The sequence below is a fragment of the Lycorma delicatula genome, chromosome 13, assembly GCF_047948215.1.
Source record: "Lycorma delicatula isolate Av1 chromosome 13, ASM4794821v1, whole genome shotgun sequence".
NCBI classification, from domain to species: Eukaryota; Metazoa; Arthropoda; class Insecta; order Hemiptera; family Fulgoridae; genus Lycorma; species Lycorma delicatula.
Window position 1 is genome coordinate 18,368,459 of NC_134467.1, and position 24,667 is coordinate 18,393,125.

General features: G+C 39.8%; 1 protein-coding gene across 2 annotated transcripts in view; it reads left to right on the plus strand.

Annotated features, from left to right (window-relative positions):
• The window catches only part of Duox (dual oxidase), a 390,283-nt gene that overhangs the window by 17,085 nt on the left and 348,531 nt on the right, over positions 1-24,667 (plus strand). The gene's annotated exons all lie outside the window — the stretch shown is intronic.

A 24,667-nucleotide genomic window follows, 5' to 3' on the forward strand; every position in this document is an offset into this window, starting at 1 on the left:
CGTTACGTTAGGTAATGAGAATCTCGTATTAGCAACATGAACCGTTGGTAACACCTTTGCTTTCTCTGAAGATAGTGATGCAGTGATGTTGCTAACAGTATCAGCTGACATGTTTTTTTTAAGATGATGGTACGGTAGTGTTGTAAAAAATGGTCAACGCTTCCACGCACGATGAATTACACCATATTAACGGTACCGACGGCTGCGACGATGAAAAAATAATTTTACATATTATCGGTTTCATATTCGGACATGGTACCGCATAGATGTTAAATAATACTGACACAAGTAATCCGATCAATAAGCCTGTTTTAAATACTCCCAATGTTGCCAACCACCACCTAAACGACCACTACCACCATCGTGATGCTGAACGTTCATCGTACCCGCCTCCCTTTTTTCATCGTCAATTGTAAACGGTTCCGTCATTACATATCCTTTTTCACTATTCCAGTTAGCGGAGTGTATGTGACGATGCTATCACGTATAATGAGACAGTAGGCGGTCGTGTTTGCCGGTATATTGTGTTTGATATCGAAATAGATACGTACATCTACGGTTCCTTTTTTAAACGATTCGTTCTGACGAGAACAGTCGATAACTATTATCGGTACACTGGCTTTGAAATCTGCCAAACAGTAAGCGGGACACTCGTCCTCCGGTTTGTTGTAATAACCGGACTGAAAGCTGGCGAACATTTCATTCATCATATTCACGTCACCTGTAGACTATCGTACGGATAGTATTGCGAATTCAAATACAGACGAACGTTTACCAATTCGCACATATCGAAGAGTGATTTTGTAGCTTTATCTTTTCTGTCCGTCTGTAAACCGAATATCACGTATCTCGGTTTCTCCGATTGCGCACACTTCTTTTCCGTCCATGAATGTATGTTTGTTTTTCGTAGTGCCGGATATTCGTGGATTTGCCATGTAGAAAAGCTATCGCTAACGGTCTATCTCGTTCTACTACTTTTAACGACTCCAATCGCATCGTATCGGAAACATGAACATATGGAATTTTCCACGCTACCTTAGTCACTTTCAACTTGGAATCGGGTGCTTCTTTGAAAAATTTTAATGTGCGTTCACGTCGTTGGAACATCTAAACAAAACCAATTATTGTTTGACGTTCAATATTATGTGTTTGTAGGCTTCGGCGAAACCCATCAGCATACGCAGCGGTACGTAGAAGCAAAATCTTCTCGTGTGTTCTTCCAAATCGAATTTATCCGACGCTTTGAACTTCCACCCGAAGTTTTCCAAAATATTTTCTTCGCTTTTACACAACGAAAAAATATTCTTTATCGTTATCGTTATTCCTAACTTTTGTACGCGACACATTTCCATTCCGTTTATCTCGTATCGTATCTCCTCGAAGAGAAACGGTATCGCGTTGTTTGTTAACCACGATTCTGTTGCCTTGATATCGCCTGGTTAGTAGTTTGCTTCCCTTCGACCATCAAATAGCTTTTATGCGGTAACGTGTACACATACTTTTGGTGTATCACTATCTGGATTTCATCGTTGTTGTTGTATGTCGACGAAGCGTACGGTAGATGAGTGTGATATTCGTACTGGGTGATGGTGTTGTCAAAAGAAACACTTTCACCGACGTTTAACATATTCACCCCTACTCCTGCCATTTCGGTTCAGCAAAACTGTAAAACCAAGTTTTCGAAGAAACAACACGTTACGCGATGTTAACGCTTTGGTGTTTGCACGTCGACTGATCGGTGTGCGTGTCGTTTCGCTACTACTACTACTACTACTAATACTACCACCGCTATTGTATATTAACCCCATCGGTTGGTTTTCCTTTGTAAATACAGTCTCACCGTTACCGTACACCGAAAGTGAAGTGTCACCCAAAGAATAAACTACTTCACCCGGTTACACTGTATTTATATGATATTCCCCACCAGACCTAACACGCCCTACTCTCTACCAATCAGAACGTCACAGTCTCCCCACACACGACGCGGGAAAGTCATCTGATATCCAGACAACAGCAATCTGAAACATTTTCAAAAGAATAGAACAATGTATTAAACACTCTCCTCACCATTTACAACATAGTTTGATAGTAGATAAATCTATTACCACATCATGTCGCGGGCCTTGGAACCTGCATTCAATAAATGTAATTAAATGTCGTTTTCTTTAAAAGAAATTATTTAAAAAACAATAGTTAAAGTTTTTATTGAATGGGGGTTTAAAGTGTTTTTTGTTTTGTGTATGTATGTGTAATTTTGTGTTGTTTGTTTAATGTGTTGTTCTGAAAAGTGCAGTCTAAATAGCTACCTGTTAATCATTATTCGAATGCTACATCGAAACCTTTACCAATTAGTCCTTTAAATATGAGTTTTAATTTCATAGATACCATTGTTTCTAATTCATCCTCATTAAGCGTTTCGGTACGTTAAATGGTTGTTCTTCTTCGCCATCTCGTAAACGACATATTATGCTCTTCCCATAACGTGTAGCGATTTTCCTTAACCATACATTTTCATAAGGTTTACCGATAGTGAGATCACCAACGCTTTTTGTTTCGAAGTTGGTAGCAATAAGTCGCTTGTTCAATTGCTGAATATAATCTTTTCTGTTACCGTCAGTCATGGTGATGTTTCTATTGCAAGAGTTGTAGTTAGAATGATTCTAGCACGGATACGAGTGGCTATTTATACTCCCGGTACATCCGCTTGTCAACGAACAAGTAGATATAAATCGTTATTACTTTCCTTATGATAATGCTAAATAACCAAACAATCATGTTTTGATCTGCTTATCTATTGCACACACATCCGTTCAAGTTTTAACAACTATTTTTTCCTTATAAAACAGGAAAACACCTGCTTATCTATTGTCCACACATCCGCTCAATTTTTAACAACTATTTTTTCCTTATAAACAGGAAACGCGTATCACCAATCACATCCGCTCAAGTTTTAACAACTATTTTTTGCTTATAAACAGGAAACGCTGCTTATCAACCGCATGAACATGTTTTGACATCCCTATCAACAATCACATCCGCTAGACTCCGATTAAAACGAAAAAAAATAATCTTTTCCTTATAAAACAGGAAAACACAATCAACCCTCCACATCCTACCAATTTTTATAAATAGTGAAGTTTAACTAGTACACTTCCACCTCAAAAATGGACCTGTTAGCATATGAAGAATTTGTAGTGTACGTAATTGAGAGCGATACACTTGAAAACTTTCTCCTAATATTGATGAAGTATATGATTATTTTGAATCAGTACGTAATACATATATGTACCAAAGAAGATGTTTTAAGAAAAAAATTTAAAAAAAATTATTGAATATGATAAAATATATAAACCTTTACATATATAACAATCCTTTTATCCAAAAAATCTTGCACGCATGTGTCTATCGTACCACTCCCCTTTTTTTGAAAATACCTAAAATTTGTTAAACACCCCTCACCATTTGTAACGCAATTGATATTGGATAAATCCAATATCATATCGTGCCACGGGCCTTTGAACCACAAAATTCAATAAGTGCAATTAAATATTGTTTTAAAACAATAGTTAGTTACAACTTTTTGTATGGGGGCTTAAAGTGTTTCTGTTTTGTGTATTTGTTTGTGTGTTTTTGTATTAAGTGTTGTAGTCCTTAAAAGGACTATTTACACATTACATGTTTACTACGATCACGTATTCCTTCTTCTTTTTATTGGTCTTTGTAATCGTCTGTTCAGATTTATCATAAGATTTTTACGCGGATTTCTCCTTTTGCGGATCTTCGTTGGTTTCGATTTCACCTCCTTCTCAGCCATCTTTGTAACTTCCGGTTGGGTTGTTTTGAGGTTATGTAAAGTTTATTCCATGAATAGAAAGGATTGAGTGTCGTCTGGTGAATAAGAACCATCTCCTTCCATGATGGATGGCGATCAACTACTGATTTGTATGCGCGCAGTCGGATTAAGCCTTTTTATACTTTCAAAGTAGAAGTGGTGGGGTAACCCCCTCCACAGTTTCTTCTTCCTCTTTTAAAAATCCATCATAGTCATCATCATCATCATTATGTGTACATGTGACGTTATGTTAAGTAATGAGATATTGGTATTAGTAGCGTTTAATGTTGGTAACACTGTTGCCTTCGCTGAAGGTAATGATGACGTAACATTCACATTGGTTTTCTTCAATGTGCTTTTGTCGTGTAACGTTACGTTAGGTAATGAGAATCTCGTATTAGCAACATGAACCGTTGGTAACACCTTTGCTTTCTCTGAAGATAGTGATGCAGTGATGTTGCTAACAGTATCAGCTGACATGTTTTTTTTTAAGATGATGGTACGGTAGTGTTGTAAAAAATGGTCAACGCTTCCACGCACGATGAATTACACCATATTAACGGTACCGACGGCTGTGACGATGAAAAAATAATTTTACATCTTATCGGTTTCATATTCGGACATGGTACCGGATAGATGTTAAATAATACTGACACAAGTAATCCGATCAATAAGCCTGTTTTAAATACTCCCAATGTTGCCAACCACCACTTAAACGACCACTACCACCATCGTGATGCTGAACGTTCATCGTACCCGCCTCCCTTTTTTCATCATCAAATGTAAACGGTTCCGTCATTACATATCCTTTTTCACTATTCCAGTTAGTGGAGTGTATGTGACGATGCTATCACGTATAATGAGACAGTAGGCGGTCGTGTTTGCCGGTATATTGTGTTTGATATCGAAATAGATACGTACATCTACGGTTCCTTTTTTAAACGATTCGTTCTGACGAGAACAGTCGATAACTATTATCGGTACACTGGCTTTGAAATCTGCCAAACAGTAAGCGGGACACTCGTCCTCCGGTTTGTTGTAATAACCGGACTGAAAGCTGGCGAACATTTCATTCATCATATTCACGTCACCTGTAGACTATCGTAGGGATAGTATTGCGAATTCAAATACAGACGAACGTTTACCAGTTCGCACATATCGAAGAGTGATTTTGTAGCTTTATCTTTTCTGTCCGTCTGTAAACCGATTGCGCACACTTCTTTTCCGTCCATGAATGTATGTTTGTTTGTCGTAGTGCCGGATATTCGTGGATTTGCCATGTACGAAAAGCTATCGCTAACGGTCTGTCTCGTTCTACTACTTTTAACGACTCCAATCGCATCGTATCGGAAACATGAACATATGGAATTTTCCACGCTACCGTAGTCACTTTCAACTTGGAATCGGGTGCTTCTTTGAAAAATATTAGTGCGTTCACGTCGTTGGAAGATCTAAACAAAACCAATTCTTGTTTGACGTTCAATATTATGTGTTTGTAGGCTTCGGCGAAACCCATCAGCATACGCAGCGGTACGTAGAAGCAAAATCTACCCGTGTGTTCTTCCAAATCGAATTTATCCGACGCTTTGAACTTCCACCCGAAGTTTTCCAAAATATTTTCTTCGCTTTTACACAACGAAAAAATGTTCTTTATCGTTATCGTTATTCCTAACTTTTGTACGCGACACATTTCCGTTCCGTTTATCTCGTATCGTATCTCCTCGAAGAGAAACGGTATAGCGTTGTTTGTTAACCACGATTCTGTTGTCCCCGACGGGGAGTCTTATTCTTTAAGACTTTGGGGGTTGGCGTCCCCACGGGCCTAGCCTCCGCAGCTTTTCTTCCCACTATACAATGAGCTGCGGAACACTTTACATTTTACACATATACTACACCAAGAACACTACATAAATTACAACATACACACATACACAATTACACAACAACAACCTACACTGATATTTCTTACATTTACACTCGGTGGTGTTGCGACATCTTACGAAACGCAACCGTAACCCAAGGTGGGAACAAATCGTGCCGATGGGTGAATGGCTCTACGTAGTGAGTCTCGAACGATGTCCTCTGGGCACCAGGGCGAACCCAGTTGTATTTAGCTCTAGCTCCAGTACGCGTGCGCTCTGCTGGAGTGGTCCATTTTTCGCCGGTACTCGTGGGACCAAAATTTCAGTTCCAATAATAAACACTATGATGGTTGGTGGTCCATCTGAAAAAACCACCATTTTAAGTCTTGCGAAGAGACCTCGATCAGCTTCGTCTGACGAGGATAAAAGTCCTACTGAACAGAATTTCTTAAAATCAAAATATAAAAATATCAGATTCGTTGTTCTCAAAAATAGTCAGGAAGGTGGCTCCCTTCAAAAGGTCTCACCGTTTTTAATAAACAAAACCATAACAGGTGCAAGTGGCTCCCCGAAGAATATCAGGAAATTACGCGACGGATCGATTCTGGTTGAAACATTCAACGATGAGCAGAGTCGATCTATCTTACGTCTCCGTAGTATGGGTGGCATAAATATAAGCGCAGAATGCCACAAAACGCTAAATACGAGCCGGGGGGTAATTTTTTGTAGAGACCTTCTGGATATAGATATCTCTGAAATAGTTGACGAGCTGTGCCACCAAGATGTTGTTGAGGTGAAACGTATAATGAAACGGCAGAACGGAACAGAAGAACCGACACCGTCTCTTATATTAACATTCAGTCTCCCTGTTCCACCAGAAAAGATCAAAGTGGGTTACCTCTCGGTTCGGGTACGACCATTCATACCCAACCCACGGCGATGTTTCAGATGCCAAGGTTTTGGTCATACTACAACATCTTGCACGAAAACTGAGATCTGTGCTCGATGTGGTAAAGAAGGTCACAACGACACTAACTGCGAAGAAAGTGAAAAATGTGCAAACTGCAGTGGTTCACATACAGCCCGCTCCCGAGATTGCCCAACTTTTAAAGAAAAAAAGGCAATTCTCAAAATCTGTACGGAGCAAAAACTATCTTTTCCGGCTGCACGTAGAGAATATAAAAAGATAAACAACTCACGGAACCTGGTTAAACCAGACGTATCTTTTGCCACCGTTACAACTAAACAAATTCCTACAAATGCTAATAATCAGCAGTGCGGATCCTGCAATGAGCTTAAAAAACTTGTTCAGATGCTATCTGATCAAGTAGCTTCACTTACAGCCACTATCTCAGAGCTGACAAAAATGAATAAAAAGTCCTCCATCGCAGCTAGTGAATCAAACAGTATGATACATACGAAAGTTCCTATTCCCAAAATCGTACCGCCACGAATAGCGACTATCACAGCTGGCAGTAAGCCACCTAATAAGCTCCCCATAAAGGGAACCCACGTAACTATCTCTTCTGGGATGTCAACTACAGCATCCCATTCAAATAAATCTCCTCCACCATCTCCTCATATACTGGAGGATATGGTTGAAGAACCACCCGACCCTAGGGCATCGGAGTTCTTTAAAATAAAAAATTCAAAAAAGAAAAACCGAATCACGTACAACTAATTTTTATTTAGTTTCCGAAATTTATTTTTTTATTTGCTTTTTACACTTATGAACATTATTCAGTGGAATGTTAGAGGTATTCGGTCCCGCATTGAAGATATTAGAGTACTGGCGCACACACATGATCCACTAATCATGTGTTTCCAGGAAACTCACCTCCTACAACATGACCGAATTACATTTAGAGGATACTTCTGCGAGAGATACGACTGCCTAGTAGACAGTAGGGAGAGTGGTGGAGTAGCGATTTTCATGAAGAATGGGGTGTCAGCTACAAGAATTCAACTAACCACTGTCATTCCTGCTATTGCAGTAAAGGTCACTATTCCCTTCAAATTGCATATCTGCAATCTGTATCTCTCACCGAACACTGTGTTCAGTGCTTTAGACGTCTCAAATCTCCTTACACAAATACCATCTCCATCGTTAATAGTAGGAGACTTCAATGCCCATCATATTTCCTGGGGCTCAACCTTCTGCTCCACTCGAGGAAATATGATAAACAGATTGAGACAAGATTTTGACCTTTGCCTACTGAATAATGGATCACACACATTTATGTCCTTATCAACTGGTGCTGCATCTAACCTTGATCTTTCCATATGCTCACCGAATGTACTCCCTCATTTTAATTGGTCGATTTGTGATGACTATCACGGCAGTGATCATAGACCAATTATTATTAGTTTCGGTGTAGACTGCGAGATTAAAAGAATGCCACGGAGATGGATTGTTGAAAAGGCAGATTGGAACGGATACTGTAAAGCATTCCAATCTCAGTATGACGATGGAGCGAACATCCTCGACCAATATTCTTCTTTTACGTCCATGATACTTAAGAATGCCAACAGATATATCCCACAAACATCGGGTAATCCTAGACGTCCTTTCGTTCCATGGTGGAACGATGAATGCAAAATTGCTATTAGGAATCGACGGCAGGCACTACGTAAATTTAATCGTAGGCCCACAACAGAACATCTAAATTTATACCGCAGGGCTAGAGCGGTGTGCCGTCGAGTATTCTTGGACGCTAAGAGGAATTCATGGACGAAATACGTGAGCACTATCTCACGCACTACTTCCACGTCTACTGTATGGAAGAAAATTCGTGCAATCTTCGGATCACCGAAACAACCTATTCTTGGTCTTATTGATGAAGGAGAACTCCTTTCATCATCCTCGGAAGTGGCAAATAGTCTAGCAAAATCTTTCCGCTCGGTGTCTCTCACCTCATCATATAATAACGATTTTCAACGGTACAAGATACAAATGGAGGTGTTGTCGTTAAACATTGGTGATTCGGTTGGTGAATTAAACACTCCATTCGTATTTAAAGAATTGTTACATGCACTTAAAAATTCACGGGACACTTCCCCTGGACCGGACAACATTCGCCTTTCCATGCTTTCACACCTTCCTAATTCGGCACTACAACAACTTTTGAATATTTTCAACGGTATATTCTCCGAACAAGTCTTCCCACCTGGCTGGTCAGAAGCATTTATTATACCAGTACTAAAACCTGGTAAAGACCAAACGAACCCCTCAAGCTATCGCCCTATTTCATTAACAAGCGTGTTGTGTAAAATAATGGAGAGAATGGTAAACCGCAGACTTACATGGTACTTGGAGAAACATGGCTTTCTATCTCCAGAACAGTGTGGTTTTCGACAAGGACGATCTTCCATTGACCATTTAGTGTCACTAGAAACAGCCATACAAAACGCTTTCCTCAATCGGCAACACCTCGTCGCTATCTTCTTTGATATAAAAAAGGCGTATGATACAGCCTGGCGACGTGGTATTCTTAACACTCTCCAAAAATGGGGAATCAAGGGCAATATGCTTGCTTTTATCCGGGGATTCATAAATCACCGAACGGCTCGTGTTCGTGTAGATGATTCGCTCTCAGATAGTGTCATCTTGGAGAATGGAGTGCCCCAAGGTAGTGTATTAAGTGCCACCTTATTTTCTGTAGCCATAAATGATATTACCAAATGTGTTCAGGCTCCTGTCTCATGCTCTCTATTCGCTGACGACTTTGCTATCTACATTGCAAGCCGTTCGGCACCCACAGCAGAGAGACTACTGCAGAACACTATATATCACCTTGAAGCTTGGTCCAGGATTACTGGTTTCACATTTTCATCCGAAAAAACAAAATGTGTAGTTTTTTCTCGGCTACGAAACCCTTCTATTCCGCAAATTTTTCTGAACGGTGAGACTATTACTATCTCTAATTACGTTAAGTTTTTAGGTTTAATTTTTGATAGTCGTCTTACTTGGGTCAAACATTTAAAAGAATTGAAAACAAAATGTTCCAAAATTTTAGATATGATGCGAGTACTTACTAACACCAAGTGGGGAGCCGATAGATCATGTATGATACATTTTTACTATTCCTTTGTTCGCTCCCGTTTAGATTACGGTTGTGTGGCCTACTCATCAGCTCGTCAAACCGTGCTTAAAATGCTGGATAGTGTACATCATGCTTTCCTTCGGCTTGCTACAGGCGCGTTTAGATCAAGTCCTGTCGCAAGCTTACTTGTAGACTGTGGTGAACCATCACTTTGGGATAGACGAGACCAGCTCTTATTATCTTATTTTGCTCGTCTCAGAGGACAGCCAAATCACCCGGTTCTTGAGTCAGTCCTTAAAAATCCTAATCTAGGAAAGTATGAGGATCATCCACGACGTACTGCACCTGTAGGTGTCCGTACCTGGCGTCTGCTGCAGCATATAAATGTTGACACACCGTCATTCTTTCCTATGTACCCTTGCTCATATCCTCCATGGAGAATAAGCCTTATAAATTTTAATTTTGACCTGACTACATGTAATAAACAATCAACACCATCTATCGTCTTTCAGCAGATGTTTCAGTGTGTTCTCTCCAAGGCGAAACCAGACGCGGTTGTATACACTGATGGATCGAAACAAAACGATACGGTTGGGTGTGCTTTTGTTGTCAATGAGAGAACTTATATGTTTGGTCTCCCCAGTATTACGAGTGTGTTTACCGCTGAACTATATGCTATAAATAAGGCTCTAAACATCATTAACCCTAAATATAGAAAAATTCTTATTTGCAGTGACTCGTGTAGTGCTCTCCAAGCCTTAAAGAACTTTTATTCCAAACATCCTATCGTCATTGAAATTTACAACGCAATCGCTGAGTTGAATAATCGCAACACAGAATTAAGTTTTTGCTGGGTCCCTAGCCACGTAGGGATTCCAGGTAATGAACATGCAGATTCCGCTGCCAAAGAAGCATGTAACCAGCCTCCTTTCACCACCCGAGTTGCTACTTCTGATTTCATTAACTATGTAAAACAATTATTAAGAACAAGGTGGCAAGGTGATTGGACAGCTACTGTTGATAATAAACTCCGTCAGATTAAAGATTCTGTGTTACCATGGAACTCCTCATACAGAAAACCCCGGCGTGAGGAAGTAGTACTCTGTCGATTGCGGATAGGACACACGAGAGTCACACACGAGTACCTGTTTACAAGAGGACAACCACCTCTATGCGCAAGATGCAACTGCCGCGTGACTGTGCGCCACATACTCGTGGACTGCATATGTTATGCGGCATTGCGTCGTAAATTTAAAATTCCTAGTAACATCCGTGGTATCTTGCGTGACGATAAGGAGGTTTTAAACCGCATGTTTATATTTTTACGTAGTATAGGGTTAATGCAAAAAATTTAATAAGTATGTATTCTTTAGTAATTGTATGTATTGTCCTATGTATTGTTTTGTTATCCGAGTAGGGAGCCTTTTACACTCCCTATCGGATTTTTTTTTGTTTTTTTTTGTATGTTTTTTTAAATTCGTCTGTGATATTAGTTATAAGATTTTTGTGATATTAGTTTTAAGTTTTATCTCCTTTTTTAGTTTTAAGTTTTATTTATTTTTAATGATAGTTTTTAACATAGTTTTAAGTTTTATTTATTTTTAATGTGATAGGTTTTAACATAGCTTTAAGTTTTATTTATTTTTAATGTGATAGTTTTTAACAGAGTTTTAAGTTACATATTAGTGTTTTTGTTATCCGAGAATGGACCTTTTACACCCATTCCGGATCTTGTTTCTGTGATAGTAGTTTTAAGTTTTAATTTTATCTAAAAACCTAAAATTATTTTTATTTATTTATTTATGTATTTATTTATCTATTTATTTATTTTCCGGGCGATGATAACGTTCAACCGTTTTTCGCCCTTAAAAAAAAAAAAAAAAAAAAAAAACGATTCTGTTGCCTTGATATCGCCTGGTTAGTAGTTTGCTTCCCTTCGACCATCAAATAGCTTTTATGCGGTAACGTGTACACATACTTTTGGTGTATCGGTATCTGGATTTCATCGTTTTTGTTGTAAGTCGACGAAGCGTACGGTAGATGAGTGTGATATTCGTACTGGGTGATGGTGTTGTCAAAAGAAACACTTTCACCGACGTTTAACATATTCACCCCTACTCCTGCCATTACGGTTCAGCAAAACTGTAAAACCAAGTTTTCGAAGAAACAACACGTTACGCGATGTTAACGCTTTGGTGTTTGCACGTCGACTGATCGGTGTGCGTGTCGTTTCGCTACTACTACTAATACTACCACCGCTATTGTATATTAACCCCATCGGTTGGATTTCCTTTTTAAATACAGTCTCCGTTTAAACCGTTTCGGTTTCACCGCGGAAATTTATCAGTTTTCCGTCCTGATCGGTAAATTTTATAGCGATGTCATCTAAGTTCCTTATATTAACTGGTAGGTATATTATAATCTTCGGCGAATCGATTATTTTGAAACCAGGCGGAATGCTTTGCGTAAATTCGTGCAACGAATGTCCTTCTAATCCGTTCGTGTAGGAGCCTCGTATCAGGTTGCATTCGACCCTTACGGTTTTCATGTTTTTAATGGCAACCGCTTCGATGACTCGTCCCATATATCTGCCGCTAGATTAGTTTTTTCAAACCCCAACAACGGTGCCAGACTATCTTTTGACGACAGATCGATCACAGCGTTGTATTTAAGTTCGCATTTTAACGTATTGTTATTCGGTCGCATAAGTATATCTATTTGGTGTTTGTCATTGAGTTCATCGCCCAACCGTTTAGCGATATCGTCCACCTCGTACGATCCGGTTGGTAGAGTCAGTTTAATGATTTTTTAGGTTTCTTTGGAACGGCAATAATTGTGTTGTTGATTCCCTCTTCGACATTCGGAATCGAGTTATATGTGGTTAGGTTTATCAACGCCAATTCCTATTCGCCATCAGACAAATCTAATGGTGGAAAGATTGTAGCGTTTAATAGCGATGTATATCCACTTATGCAGAACATGTTTATCTGTACGCTGACGAATCACGACTGAGAAATTCAAGACATAAATGTCCGCCGATAACCGTGTTTACACTCTGTCTGCTTTTATAATTGAAATTTATAATCGCATCGGATGGAAAATAACGCATCAGTTCGTTAGGTGGACGTAAATTACCGAAACTATCAAAATAGTCCACCATCCGTCTACGTTTTCTATAACATACCCAGTGTGTTCCATGTATGTTACCAGTGTTACCCACTGGTAACATACCAGTTCCGGTACTGCGATCAAGATCAAACTATCGCAGACTCGTTAGTCTTTGGTTTTTTGGGTAATGCGTCCAACATGAAGACTCCTCGAAAATCGGCTGTATTAGTTTTCTCGCGTACCATATCAGTAATATATTCGATAGCGGACGCACTGGTATTACCTTTATTGGAGACGACGAAGACGTCGTTGGCGTTTTTTTTACCACCAATCTTCGATTCGGTCAAAGGGTAGGGTTTAAGGTATAATCCCTGTCCTGCAGTGCTTGCTTTTCTTTTCATCATTTCAATAAGACGTTTTATATTATTCCTTTTTGATCGTCTTCTTCGTCTTCTTACTCTTTCACCGCCGAACTTTGCTTTTAACTTCATCGGGTTTGTAACCGCTAATGCCGTAGTCTTTTCTGCGATACTCGAATCCTTAGCTTTAACTCTTTCCCAAGCGCTATCGGCTAATCTACGATCAGCAGCCGCTCTGTTTTCGTTATCACTGTCCGTAGCGTATGCGATATCGTGTACTTTATAAGCTGCGTCCAACTTGTTTACAGCAGGGTCACCTCTCTTAAATAGTTTTTTTTAAATTCGTTCCCGGCCCGCAGTACCGATAGCTAGGAATATGTAGCTCTACGGCAATAAATCGATTCCTTTGTTTAAAACTTTACCCATCACCTTTTTGACATTTTTTAATGCCTTATCACCGATATAAGATCCTAACGCACCAGCAGCTCCCGTCGATAGAGATGTTTACAGTCCTCCGCCTCGTTTAAGACTGGCTATTCGTTTAGATCTTCTCACCTTACCCTTTCGAACAGGAGACGTTTGGACCTCCTCACTTTTTTTTTAGGGATTTTTATTTTATTTTATTTTTAAGAAAAAAAATAAATAAAAGTAATTAAAGCTGTTTGATAAAATTAAAATTTAAAACTACTATCACAGGAAACAAAATCCGGAATGGGTGTAAAAGGCCCATTCTCGGATAACAAAAACATTAAAAAAGAAAAAAAGGAAAAACATTAACATGAAACTTAAAACTACGGTAAAAACTAACATATTAAAAATAAATAAAACTTAAAACTAAAAAAGGAGATAAAACTAATATGTTTAAAGACTTACAACTTATAGCACAAAAATCTTACAACTAGTATCACAGACGAATTTGTAAAACATAAAAAAATTATGAATATATAAATATAGAAAAATAAAATTTTATAATATATATATATATATATATATATATATATATATATATATATATATATTATAAAATTTTCAAATTCCGATAGGGAGTGTAAAAGGCTCGCTACTCGGATAACAAAAACATTACATAGGACTAAAGTAATTGAATTTTTATGTTATGTTATTTTTTGTATTAACCCTATACTAAGCAAAAACAGAAACATCTGGTTTAAAACCTCTTTATCATTACACAAGATCCACGGATGTTTGTGGGTAGTTAAATTAACGACGCAATGCCGGATAACATATGCAGTCCACGAGTATGTGGCGCACAGTCATGCGGCAGTTGCATCGTGTGGATAGGGGTGCTTGTTCTCTTGTCATCAGGTGCTCGTGTGTGACCCTGGTGTGTCTTATCCGCAACCGACAGAAGACTACTTCCTCACGCCGATATTTTCTACATGAGGAGTCCCATGGCAACATAGAATTTTTTCCCCGACGGGGAGGCTTATTCTTTAAGACTTTGGGGGTTGGCGTCCCCACGTGCCTAGTCTCCGCAGATTTCCTTCCCACTATACAATGAGCTGCGGAACACTTTACATTATACACATATACTACACCAAGAACACTACATAAATTACAACATACACACATACACAATTACACAACAACAACCTACACTGATATTTCTTACATTTACACTCGGTGGTGTTGCAACATCTTACGAAACGCAACCGTAACCCAAGGTGGGAACAAATCGTGCCGATGGGTGAATGGCTCTACGTAGTGAGTCTCGAACGATGTCCTCCGGGCACCAGAGCGAACCCAGTTGTATTTAGCTCTAGCTCCAGTACGCGTGCGCTCTGCTGGATTGGTCCATTTTTCGCCGGTACTCGTGGGACCAAAATTTCAGTTCCAACAATAAACACAATGATGGTTGGTGGTCCATCTGAAAAAACCACCAAATACAGTCTTGTGAAGAGACCTCGGTCAGCTTTGTCTAACGAGGATAAAAGTCCTACTGAAGAGAACCACAACTTGTTAGAATCGAAATATAAAAATATTAGATTCGTTGTTCTCAGAAATAGTCAGGAAGGTGGCTCCCTTCAAAAGGTTTCACCTTTCTTAATTAACAAAACCATATACCAGGTGCAAGTGGCTCCCCGAAGAATATCAGAAAATTACGTGACGGATCGATTCTGATCGAAACATTCAACGATGAACAGAGTCGATCTATCTTACGTCTCCGTAATATGGGTGGTATAAATATAAGTGCAGAATGCCACAAAACGTTAAATACGAGCCGGGGTGTTATTTTTTGTAGAGACCTTTTAGATATAGATATCTCTGAAATAGTTGATGAGCGTTGCCACCAAGATGTTGTTGAAGTGAAACGTATAATGAAACGGCAGAACGGAACAGAAGAACCGACACCGTCTCTTATATTAACATTCAATCTCCCTGTTCCACCAGAAAAGAAAGAAGTAGGTTACCTCTCGGTTTGGGTACGACCATTCATACCCAACCCACGGCGATGTTTCAGATACCAAGGTTTTGGTCACATTACAACATCTTGCACGAAAACTGAGATCTGTGCTCGATGTGGTAAAGGTCACAACGACACTAACTGCGAAGAAAGTGAAAAATGTGTAAACTGCAGTGGTCCACATACAGCCCGCTCACGAGATTGCCCAACTTTTAAAGAAGAAAAGGCAATTCTCAAAATCTGTACGGAGCAAAAACTATCTTTTCCGGCTGCACGGAGAGAATACAAAAAGTTAAACAATTCACGGAACCTGGTTAAACCAGACGTATCTTTTGCCACCGCTACTTCTAAACAAATTCCTACAATGTTATGTTAATAATCAGCAGTGCGGATCCTGCAATGAGCTTAAAAAACTTGTTCAGATGCTATCTGATCAAGTAGCTTCACTTACAGCCACTATCTCAGAGCTGACAAAAATGAATAAAAAGTCCTCCGTCGCAGTTAGTGAATCAAACAGTATGATACATACGAAAGTTCCTGTTCCCAAAGTCGAACCGGCACGATTAGCGACTATCACAGCTGGCAGTAAGCCACCTAATAAGCTCCCCATAAAGGGAACCCACATAACTATCTCCTCTGGGATGTCAACTACAGCATTCCATTCAAATAAATCTTCTCCACCATCACCTCATATACTGGAGGATATGGTTGAAGAACCACCCGACCCTAGGGCATCGGAGTTCTTTAAAATAAAAAATACAAAAAATAAAAACTTTTATTACTAAAAATTTTTTTATTTATTTTTTTACACTTATGGACATTATTCAGTGGAATGTTAGAGGTATTCGGTCCCGCATTGAAGATATTAGAGTACTAGCGCACACACATGATGTGTTTTTAAGAAACTCACCTTCTTCAACATGACCGAATTACACTCAGAGGATACTTCTGTGAGAGATACGACTGCCTAGTAGACAGTAGGGAGAGTGGTGGGTAGCGATTTTCATGAAGAATGGGGTGTCAGCTACAAGAATTCGACTAACCACTGTCATTCGTGCTATTGCAGTGAAGGTCTCTATTCGCTTCAAATTGCATATCTGCAATCTGTATCTGTCACCGAACACTGCGTTCAGTGCTTTAGATGTCTCAAATCTCCTCACGCAAATACCATCTCCATCGTAAATAGTAGGAGACTTCAATGCCCATCATATTTCCTGGGCTCAACCTTCTGCTCCACTCGAGGAAATATGATAAACAGATTGAGACAAGATTTTGACCTTTGCCTACTGAATAATGGATCACACACATTCATGTCCTTAGCAACTGGTACTGTATCTAACCTTGATCTTTCCATATGCTCACCGAATGTGCTCCATCATTTTAATTGGTCTGTTTGTGATGACTTTCACGGCAGTGATCATAGACCAATTATTATTGGTTTCGGTGTAGACTGCGAGATTAAAAGAAGGCCACGGAGATGGATTGTTGAAAAGGCAGATTGGAACGGATACCATAAAGCATTCCAATCTCAGTATGACAATGGAGCGAACATCCTCGACCAATATTCTTCTTTTACGTCCATGATACTTAAGAATGCCAACAGATATATCCCACAAACATCGGGTAATCCTAGACGTCCTTTCGTTCCATGGTGGAACGATGATTGCAAATATGCTATTAGGAATCGACGACAGGCACTACGAAAATTTAATCGTAGGCCTACAACAGAACATCTAAATTTATACCGCAGGGCTAGAGCGGTGTGCCGTCGAGTATTCTTGGACGCTAAGAGGAATTCATGGACGAAATACGTAAGCACTATCTCACGCACTACTCCCACGTCTACTGTATGGAAGAAAATTCGTGCAATTTTTGGATCACCGAAACACTCTATACACGGTCTTATTGAAGAAGGAGAACTCCTTTCATCATCCCCGGAAGTGGCAAATAGTCTAGCAAAATCTTTCCGCTCGGTGTCTCTCACCTCATCATATAATAACGATTTTCAACGGTACAAGATACAAATAGAAGTATTATCGTTAAACATTGGTGATTCGGTTGGTGAATTAAACACTCCATTCGTATTTAAAGAATTGTTACATGCACTTAAAAATTCACGGGACACTTCCCCTGGACCGGATAACATTCGCCTTTCCATGCTTTCACACCTTCCTAATTCGGCACTACAACAACTTTTGAATATTTTCAACGGTTTATTCTCCGAACAAGTCTTCCCACCCGGCTGGTCAGAAGCATTTATTATACCAGTACTAAAACCTGGTAAAGACTTAACGAACCCTTCAAGCTACCGCCCTATTTCATTAACAAGCGTTTTGTGTAAAATAATGGAGAGAACGGTAAACCGCAGACTTACATGGTACTTGGAAAAAACATGGTTTTCTATCTCCAGAACAGTGTGATTTTCGACAAGGACGATCTTCTATTGACCATTTAGTGTCACTAGAAACAGCCATACAAAACGCTTTCCTAAATCGGCAGCACCTCGTCGCTATCTTCTTCGATATAAAAAAAGCGTATTACACAGCCTGGCGACGTGGTATTCTTAACACTCTCAAAGAATGGGGAATCAAGGGCAATATGCTTGCTTTTATCCGGGGATTCTTAAATCACCGAACGGCTCGTGTTCGTGTGGATGATTCGCTCTCAGATAGTGTCATCTTGGAGAATGGAGTGCCCCAAGGTAGTGTATTAAGTGCCACCTTATTTTCTGTAGCCATAAACGATATTAACAAATGTGTGCAGGCTCCTGTCTCATGCTCTCTATTTGCTGACGACTTTGCTATCTGTATTGCAAGCCGTTCAGCACCTACAGGAGAGAGACTACTGCAGAACCCTATATCTCACCTTGAAGCTTGGTCCAGGATTACTGGTTTCACATTTTCATCCGAAAAAACAAAATGTGTAGTTTTTTCTCGGCTACGAAACCCTTCTATTCCGCAAATTTTTCTGAACGGAGAGACTATTACGATCTCTACTTACGTCAAGTTTTTAGGTTTATTTTTAGCCGTCTTACTTGGGCCAAACATTTAAAAGAATTGAAAACGAAATGTTCCATACTTCTAGATATGATGAGAGTCCTTACTAACACCAACTGGGGAGCCGATAGATCACGTATGATACGTTTTTACTATTCCTTTGTTCGCTCCCGTTTAGATTATGGTTGTGTCGCCTACTCTTCAGCTCGTCAATTCGTGCTTAAAATGCTGGATAGTGTACATCATGCTTTCCTTCGGCTTGCCCCAGGCGCGTTTAGATCAAGTCCTGTCGCAAGCTTACTTATAGACTGTGGTGAACCATCACTTTGGGATAGACGAGACCAGCTTTTATTATCTTATTTTGCTCGTCTCAGAGGAGAGCCAAATCACCCGGCTCTTGACTCAGTCTTTAGAAATCCTAATCGAGGAAAGTATGAGGCCAATCCACGTCGTACTGCACCTGTAGGTATCCGTACCTGGCCGCTGCTGCAGCATATAAACGTTGACACACCGTCATTCTTTCCTATGTATCCTAGCTCATATCCTCCATGGAGAATAAACCTTATAAATTTTAATTTTGACCTTACGACATACAATAAACAATCAACACCATCTACTTTCTTTCAGCAAATGTTTCAGTGTGTTCTCTTCAAGATGAAACCAGACGCGGTTGTATACACTGATGGATCGAAACAAAACGATACAGTTGGGTGTGCGTTTGTTGTCAATGAGAGAACTTATATGTTTGGTCTATCCGGTATTACGAGTGTGTTTACCGCTGAACTATACGCTATAAATAAGGCTCTAACTTCATTAACTCTAAATATAGTAAAATTCTTATTTGCAGTAACTCGTGTAGTGCTCTCCAAGCCTTAAAAAACTTTTATTCCAAACATCCTATCGTCATTGAAATTTACAACGCTATCGCTGAGTTGAATAATCGCAACACAGAATTAAGTTTTTGCTGGGTCCCTAGCCACGTAGGGATTTCAGGTAATGAACATGCAGATTCCGGTGCCAAAGAAGCATGTAACCAGCCTCCTTTCACCACCCGAGTTGCTACTTCTGATTTCATTAACTATGTAAAACAATTACTAAGAGCAAGGTGGCAAGGTGAGACTGGACGGCTACCGTTGAAAATAAACTCCGTCAAATTAAAGATTCTGTGTTACCATGGGACTCCTCATACAGAAAACCCCGGCGTGAGGAAGTAGTTCTCTGTCGATTGCGGATAGGACACACGAGGGTCACACACGAGTACCTGTTTACAAGAGGACAAGCACCTCTATGCGCAGGATGCAACTGCCGCGTGACTGTGCGCCACATACTCGTGGACTGCATATGTTATGCGGCATTGCGTCGTAAATTTAAACTACCCAGAAACATCCGTGGTATCTTGTGTAATGATAAAGAGGTTTTAAACCAGATGTTTCTGTTTTTGCGTAGTATAGGGTTAATACAACAAATTTAATTACTCTAGTCCTATATATTGTTTTTGTTATCCGAGTAGCGAGCCTTTTACACTCCCTATCGGAATTTTCTTTATATATATATATATATATATATTCATATTTTGTTGTTTTTTTTTGATGTTTTTTAAATTCGTCTGTGATATTAGTTGTAAGATTTTTGTGATATTAGTTGTAAGTTTTATCTCTCTTTTTAGTTTTAAGTTTTATTTAGTTTTAATATGATAGTTTTTAACGTAGTTTTAAGTTGCATGTTAGTTTTTTTGTTATCCGAGAATGGGCCTTTTACACCCATTCCGGATTTTGCTTCCTGTGATAATAGTTTTAAGTTTTAATTACTTTTATTTATTTATTTATTTTCCGGGCGATGATAACGACCAATCGTTTTCCTCCCTAAAAAAAACAAAAAAAAAAAAAAAAAAAAAAACAGAATCTACAGTAGCCGTCCAGCCACCTTGCCTCGAGTGGTGAAATGAGGCTGGTTACATCTGGAATGTTTGGATTGTTCGCCTTGGCGTATCTGTTTGAAATCATGGCTACACCGTCTCGTGTTCCTTTTTCAACATACAGATGCCTATCTATGTCTGTCAACAGTTCCAGTTTTTGACTGGTAAATTTTAACATGACATTCCACGTGTAATGGGGGTGGTGGAGTAAAAGTGACAGGAGTCCAAACCGTAATATTGCATAGACGTACTTAGAAAATTTTCAAATACGTCTGCCAACAATAATACGTCACTAAGAAGTTAAAGATCGTGGTAATCGCCTAACGTATTGCAGTCAAACGTTTCCAACACGTTTTGAGCGTGAACGTAATCATCGTCGTTATGTTCTCTCTTCTTAGCGTACTGTAGAATGCCGTCTGCGGTTTGTTTCGAAAAGTTGGGTTTCGAAAAACTTGTTTATATGGGTTATGTACTCGTACGGGTAAACGCCTTTACGGATTAAACAATCTTTTTTCTCGGGTAGCGGGCAACAGTTCGTGAGATGTTTAAATACGGTGTCTTTGTCCTGACAATTTTTTACTATGTTTTCTACAAGTTATTCGAGGGACGACGAAAGAAATTGTAAATAGTCCAAAAACTTCAATGGACCGATGGACAGTGACTGTAATCGTTCGGACGTGTTGGCGATACAGTTTATTTTTACATCGTCCTTATATTTTCCCAAAGCTTGAACTATGTGATGGCTATCGTAACTGCGAAGGGTATGAAAAAAATACCGGCATATGCTCGGTGTGCTTACAATTTAAATTGCACTCGTTATGACATGCACCAAGAAACCGTGCTGCGGTATTTGAGTGATGACGTACATGATCCTCGTTCAACTCACAATGACAAAGAAAACACTCGGTAGCCCTTTGAAATGTTTAAGTGTCTTCGGGAGTCATCACCATCCGTTTTTCGGTAATAATAATTTAAGCAATCTATCGGCGTGACCGAGCAATTCATCCAGCATCTTTTCAACGATATTTTCACCATCGGTTCTCCCTCGGTAGACTACAGGACCTTCGCAAATCTGCCCTTCCTCGTCTAGGATTACGTATGCGTAACCGTACGGAAGATGATGGGCTACCTTATCGGTAAAACTAGTGTTGGGTTTAGGAGTGGCAGTGTCCATCGGACGTACAAATGATTCAAAGTCTGCATACACCGTATAAGAAACGCGTAGTGTGGACGAGTAGTCCCTAAACTTCATAACGCATTCCTTTTCTTTAGCGGGATCGGGTACTCTTATCCTTTGTGCACCGTGTCGCTTACACTCGATCAAATGTTGGTTTAGGTTTTGTGTAGTGATAAGTGGGTCTGATGAACTCAAACGGTGCAGGCAATATGAATTGTATTTACTGCAGGAATTAGCCTTTGTGAGACCCGAAAGGAGACGAGATAACCCATTTTTACTCTGTTTGGTATTAATAAGGCAATTTATCTCTCGTCTCCCCTGCAAGCAGCAATAGGTGTATGCAGTGGGTACGATCGCGGTTTTCGGTAACCCGTACCGGGTACACACGATCGTTATCTTCCTCATAGCCGTAGACATTGACGCTTATTGTGGGGTTCAACACCACGAAGCGATATGATATGTCGGTCATGTTAATTTCATGTTCGTACTTTGCATACCAAACCTGTCGTTGGTGTTTGCCAAATTGATTGTAGAGGTATGCTAGTACGGACCATAGGAAATATTTTTTATCATGCGGATTTTTTACATTAATTATTGCCTCTCTTCTTACAAGTTTTTTTAATGTTTTTATAAATGAACTAGAGGCACCGTGCAGCGGACGGTAACGGATAATTTTTAAATCTATATAAATTATTTTACTTACTACCCACCTGCTGCCGTTGTTTATGAATTTGGTTAGTGTTTGTATGATCTTTTCCACAGATTCTATCCAAGATTCTTCAACAACGTCAGTGTTATCGTCCAAATTTATAACTGTTCTAGTCTTTCCGTGCAAATATAAATTAGTGAATGTCGTCTCTACTCCCTCTTCGAGACGTTTCTGCTTCATCAATTCAACATTTGCAGCAACATACCTGTAGAAACAGAATAATTTTAGTACATATTGACTACTAGTTTTTAAAGATATAAACAATACATGTACAAAAAAATTAACGTTTTTTTATTACCATTTTATGTTACCGTCAAAACGTCTGCCTTCTTCCTTCAAACAGTTCAGGATGTTCTTCTGATACCGCAGAAGGGTAGAGAGGAGATACATCTCCTCAAAGTAAGACAAATCCCATCGATGACGGATGACATACGATCGATGTTCGGATAACTACCGGTGATAGCATTTTAGATGATAACGTCTAAAACAAATTAAGATAACATATCGTAACATTGTTTTTTTTTTTGGTGTGTTACAGACAGTAACAGAAGAAGACATTTATATATTTTATTTATTTATTTTTTTAATTTATCTATTATTTATTTGATTGAATGTCATTTAATCTTATTTTAGTCATATTAAAAAAATAACTTATATTCAAACTTACTTAGTGGCTTAAGGTGATGAAAATACTACACGTAATAGTTTTTTAACTTTATAATAATACCGTGTTCACTGATCACAAGTCTGTAAATGAATGAAACAATTTTGCAAAGGGGGAGGTATATATATATATATATATATATATATATATATTGTATCAACCGTTCGTGTCAGTCGCACTCGAACTCCCACAGCATTAACATCGTTGGATGTAATTCTCTGCAACTGCGTACATACACACACACACACGCATGTGTGTGTGTGTGTGTGTATGTCTGAGTGACCGATAATATGTATAAGGAAAAATGGTTGTTAAAAATTGAGCGGATGTGTGTGGACAATAGATAAGCAGGTTTTTTCCTGTTTTATTGTTTTAATTGGAGTCGAGCGGAAGTGAGGGGTGATAGGCAGCTGTTTCTTGTTCATGAGTCACGCGTAGGCCGGACGGTTTGTCATTTGAGCACCGCATCCCGCACGGTAAACATCTTTCTCTACGTCACTCCGCTGACGCACGCATGCAAACACACGCGCAGCAGTCACCGCCTCCTGGTGCACGATCTACGACGAGAACCTCTTGAGCGGTAATGCCTCCCGACGCCGTCGCCTGGACTACTAGGATCATCCTCGAAGTTCGTCTCGCATCACCTCCCGGTGGACGAGCCACAACGAAGACCTCGAGCTGGGCGGGCGACGCCTCCTGGTGCAACGACTACGATGGCTCGGATCTTCCTCGACGAGAACCTTGTCATCGACGCTACGACGACTAGGATCATCCTCGAGGAACGTCTTAAAAAACAGGTTGGAAAGATTGTGGGCTACGGCGCCACCGAAGTCACAGTCCAAGATGGCCGACCTAAAAACAGGTTGGAAAGACATCGTTTCCTCCCGGTGCACGATCTATTACGACCAGGATCATCCTCGAGGAACGTCCTAAAAACAGATTGGAAAGACTGCGGGCTACGGCGCCACCGAAGTCACAATACAAGATGGCCAACCTAAAAAACAGGTTGGAAAGAATGCGGGCTACGGCGCCACCGATGTCACAATCCAAGATGGCCGACCTAAAAACAGGTTGGAAAGACATCGTTTCCTCCCGGTGCACGATCTATTACGACCAGGATCATCCTCGAGGAACGTCCTAAAAACAGATTGGAAAGACTGCGGGCTACGGCGCCACCGAAGTCACAATACAAGATGGCCAACCTAAAAAAGAGGTTGTGGAAAGAATGCGGGCTACGGCGCCACCGATGTCACAATTCAAGATGGCCGATCACCGCCATTTTGGAAAATGGTGGCTAAGATGACGGACGGCCGCCATCTTGGATGACGCCATTTCCGGCGTTCGTACTCCTATTTCCGTACTACTCCAGCACATATCAGTCAGTTGATATCAGATTTTGTGCATGAAAATTGTTATGAAAAATTGGCAGGCCGTCGAGGGGGCCAGTGCCCTCGCTTACCCGATCATCTGACTTAAACCCTCTTGACTTCTACCTGTGGGAGTATTTGAAAAATATTATTATTTATTCAACTCTACATTGAGGACATTCAACAAAGGATCCAAAATGAATTTCAAGAAAT